This window comes from Polyodon spathula, chromosome 41, assembly GCF_017654505.1.
Source record: "Polyodon spathula isolate WHYD16114869_AA chromosome 41, ASM1765450v1, whole genome shotgun sequence".
Classification (NCBI taxonomy): Eukaryota; Metazoa; Chordata; class Actinopteri; order Acipenseriformes; family Polyodontidae; genus Polyodon; species Polyodon spathula.
The window spans coordinates 1,903,439-1,908,663 of NC_054574.1; positions in this window are offsets into that span (position 1 = coordinate 1,903,439).

The following is a 5,225-nucleotide window of genomic DNA, read 5'->3' on the forward strand; positions in this document are numbered from 1 at the left end:
AATTGCATGTGTGGCCTATTGAACTTATTAATTAAATCAGACAATCACTAATTTGCATATTTTGACAATTGTCAGTTCCAGTGGTTTGATTTAATATGTAAATCAAATCAAAACCACAGAAGCAGTGTTCTAATAAATTAGCACACCTGTGTGTAGAAATAAATGTATGTAGAAATATACTGTATATATTTCTGTATAAAACGTACATTGGCATGAATGTACTGTATTTGCAATTTAGGTTTATATATTTTAATATATATTTTGTCAATGTAATCTTTAAAAAGTATAATATACTACATTGCAACATGTTACAATATATTTCTTAAAAATGTATCGCAATATGTTTGAATGCATATTTTAAAATATATTATCCACCTATTTAATTTCCATAAGAGCTATTAAACACTCAAGTGTGCTATGTTTAGAAATACAAAATAACATTATTGAAAAAGGCACAGTTTAATGAAAACAGAATAAGTGGCATTTAAGACGCAGGTGTCATGGTTAAGCATATTAAAGGGATGGATTACAGTATGTAAAATACCTCTGTTCTGAAGTGTGACATAATGATGAACGCATGTGGAGACCAAGAGACACCTCTGTCACAATTTAGGAAGCAGTTTCCCAGATATATGCAGAAATGTACGTGTGACATACAGATGGACAAACACACAGGCGTTAGGTCTGAGTTTCTGAACATTCAAAGATTGTAAATGATAATCAGTGTAAAACGGTCGTTTTTTTTAACCTCAAAGCTTTGGGGGCTTTTGCAGTCAGGGGTCATGAAATGAGCCGTTTTTCACTTTTCTTTGCTACTTCACTGTGCACTCTGGTTTGTGCGACCCAGGAGAAGCAGTGCAATTCTAAATAACGTTCAGGGTTCTGGGGCACTGGCTGTCACAATGGATTCTGTTCAGATATACAGCAAGCAAGAGGTGACCAACAGACAGGACTGTCCCCTACCAAGGCGACTGGTGCACTGTACCTTCCATGCAGTTCTTAATGGGTGAGATACCACCACCTGCTGGCTGAACAAGGTAATTCATTTAAGTCTATATTTACCACATATTCTCTATTCTACAAAAGATTAACATCAGATTTCTTTCTTTCTTCTGCAACAATTATTCAAATTTGACATTAACTGATTCATAAGTGATTAATAAGCAAGGATTATTACCTGTACTTAAACCTGTCAGACAAGACTAGTGTAAAGTTTCAAACGTATACTCATTCACAGACGGAAATACACTAGACTTATCTACTTTGTTGGGTTGCTATTTTAGAGCCCTATTTTAATTAACTAAACACTGGCTGTATTTAGACCAGCCACTGTTTAGCTCAATAGACCACAGCATCTAAACAAACCAGTTACCTGCTCCTAACAATCAATCAGTCAATCATAGCTGTCATTGCAGTTATAGAACGTGTTTCTTTTAACACAGTAATAATAATAACTAAAGCACTGTTGCATGAAGGCGTGGCATCCAGGGTGAGTGGTACAGTTAGGGGAGTGCAGGTTTCTGGCTGTGCTAAGGTGGCAGTCTTCATGGGGATTCCACACGGAGCATTGGCTCTGGCGCTCCCGTGGGTTAGGGAGGCACAACCAGCAGCGACTGTTACTGGGCCCCCTACAGCCCAGGCTCCAGGTGAGCTTAGGAGGACACCTGCAGGGCTGGGCTTTGTCCTTCAGGGGGCGGTAGCTCAATGACATGCGCTGTGGAGCTCCTGCGTGTAAAGATGCAATTGGCCTGGTCGTAAAAACACAGGACCTAATTTCATTGCTCCCTAATTTCTTCACCTGTCCGGACACAGCGGGCGATTCTTCCTGCCGGGAATCATCCCAGAAAAACAGGCGCAATGATATTAATTTCCCTGAAGTCAGCATGTTCTACACGTGGATAAGTAACAATGTCCACAACACTGGCACTACCAGAGACTAAGACAACAGCACTCATCTAATGAGAATCATACACAGTAAGCTTTTTGTGCTGTCCTCTGTTCCTGCTAAATCCTTTTTCAACAGGATTGCTATTGATTTCATAACTATTATTCACACTCCGAGGTCATTAAAGTGGCTGGAGCAGTCCATTCACCTGGTGTGCACTTCCATTAGGTCTGACATGTGAAGTTTTGAAAGAAACACATTATTGTAAACATGTACTTCCTTACATGTATGGTACTACACTAAGTGTCAGGAGGCCTTGCAAACAGAAATGTCTTGAACTAATGCTGTTTCCACGGCCTGGCACTCCCGGCTATGGCTGTCCACGGCAACAAAACAGGGCCTTTCCACGGCTCGCCCGAGCTGCTGAGTGCGGCAGTCTGGTCAGGTTTTGTGTGCAGCCGAAGCCCGTAGTGCCAGGCAGTGGAAACGAGGCATCAGCGTAGCACCAGAGCATGGAATGTGTTTCTTTCAAAACTGCACTTGTTTTTGAAGTATAGACGTGAACCACAAGAAGGAACTATGAAATGATTGCTAAGCTTGGACAATTGTATGCAGTATTTCCCTACTTTAAAAAACAAAAAGCAAAACATACTGATTGCTAACTATTTATTTTTAATGTTTAGGTCTGTGTTCTTAGTTAGTTATACTGAAATTGGGGTTTAGGATTTGGGGGTATTAGCCTGATTTTTTCCCCTTTAAAATGAAATTTTAATTCTCTCAAAAAAGCTATTGACCCAACAGATGCTTAATGTCTTGCAGCTATTATGTCATGTGAAGAAATAAAAGGAAAAAATAAAGTTAAAATTGTTTTCTTTTGCTGTGTTTGTGGTATAAAACCCCCCTGTGATTCTCTTTTTGTACTTCTTTTTAGAACCCCTAAATTGCACAGCAATCGTTTCAGTGTAATAACAGCTGAGGGCGCTAGGTGACAGCAGAAAATCAGAATGGCTGGTCGTCATGGTGAATGTGACTGCGTTCTGTGCCAAAGTGTCAGCTCAGATGTGTCTTATTAAACTTGTGGTAAAACCAGGAATGGATCAAACTGCTATGCAACAGGTGTCTTATTTCCATCCCTGTATATATATATATATGGCAGAGATTGTTTTTTTAATTTGATAAATTCCAAAGGCTCATTAATGGTCACTGAATTCTACTGCAGTGCTCTGAAACTACCTTAATCTAAAACTATTCTATTTTTTAAATTCAGATTCTCCAGTAAAATATTCAGTTGTCCACAAAGGTAACACATTATCAACAGATAACTTAGATAACTTATATGCTGTGTATCTAAGTTATCTGTTGATAACTTATATACTGTGTGTCTAAGTTACCAACAGATAACTTAGATACACAGTATATAGATATACAGTAGTGTTTAAAAGTTTGGAAACAACAAATGATTTACAGCAAGACTAAATACCCCGGACTCTCTGAATAGATCATCGTCTCCCCTTTAAATACGTGGTAAATGGTCCCCCGAAATGTTCTTCTTTTCCTCAGAAAACAGCACAGCTGGGGATGGGGAGTTCGTTGCTGAATAACTTCACTGATACTACTTGCTCACAAAATATCCTGGTATCCCTGAATAGAAAATCATCTCCTCTTTAAAAATATGCAAGATATTTTAATGATCAGTCTCTTCCACAATTGCTTAGGCTCCCTAAATATGATCCACCCTTCCTACCAATGAGGAGAGACATTCTCTCTTCATTTTACTCGCAAAAATAGGTTTCTGGCTAAGGACTGCCAAGGACAACACTACATTGAATACTGTACCAGTCTGGGCAGAGTCACCACTCAGAAAAGTCATTTTTTTGGATAAAAGAGAGAACAAATGTTCCACCCAGTCATTCAGCATGGTTACTAAATGAATCATACTTAGGGTGCCACTTAATCCGAGAGACAGACTGCTCATTAAAATCCTTAGCATATTTTTAAAGAGGAGACAATTATCCATTCAGGGATACCAAGATATTTAGCAGATAGTACTGCTTTCCTAGAAATATTTTCAGGGTACCATTCTATTTGATCATTAAAATATTTAGCACATGTTTAAAGGGGAGACGATGATCTATTCAGAGATTCCAGGGTATTTCGTAAGGGTTCTGAGTGTGGAAACACGGGCACTACAATCCCCAGCCCCCGGTCTTGCTGTAAATCATTTGCTGTTTCCAAACTTCTGAACACTACTGTAGGCACATTAATTTTAATATATACATAATAAATAATATTTGCAAATCAATTGTTAATCAATACATATTTTCATATATATGTCATGCTATATTATATAGTGTTTCAAATATTGTCCATGTGTCAAGTTCATGATAAAAAGCAGAGCCTGCCTGTGATAATGAAACAACCCTGTGCTCTTTGTTCAGCGCTCTGCAGCTCTTTAAACACCTTTCGAAATGGAACGGCCTTTCACTGCCTTCATAATATTTACACAGCAGCCCTCACAAAAACCACAGTGAACCAGGCTGATGGACTTCACTGTTTACTGTCAACTTGAAGAAGCAACAGAATAACCCTGTGTAATGAATGTCTGCATACAGTGAGACTCTCACATAGGATTTCTCTTCTCTGAAAACAAGTCTTAACTATAATAAAAGCTTTCCAAATTATTTTCTTATTCAGCTTTATAACCTTTTTTTCTATTAATTATTTTTCCAGTACCATTTATCACCCTGCCCCCGAGCTTGGCTGCACGCAGTTCATTAGGCTGGGTTCTAATACCTCCTGGACAGGAAGTGAATTTATAGCGTGGCATAGTGCTGCAACAATTCAAATAATCGGGCTAATCCTGAATTCCCTCTTCATAGATACATATTAACCCTTTGATGCATGAAATAGATTTAAAACATAATACATATATTTTGCAATGAACATGTTTACTATTTCTTTCTATAGTTATGGGGAAAAAATGTATTTCCATCTTCCGTGTCCCCATATTAAGATTAGAAGTTTTCTTCTCTGCCCCCATATGAGATCGCCATGCAGGAAAGGGTTAAACATATATATTTCCTTCTCCATCTAAAAGGTATCATGAGCTGAAATATTTCTAAATATGAAATATTTCTAAAGCTGTAATTGAATCCATTAGCGCAGCGTTTCTGGTCCCTTAGAGATCATTTGGGCTTGGCACTTTCTACAGGATTACTGGACACTGAATGTAAATTTGTACTTATGTTAGATAGTAGTTGTTGTTGTTGAACTGGAATCAGGGTTAAACACCCAGAATTATGAATATTACCTTGGCTGTGCTGCTTCGTGCAGTCCCTGC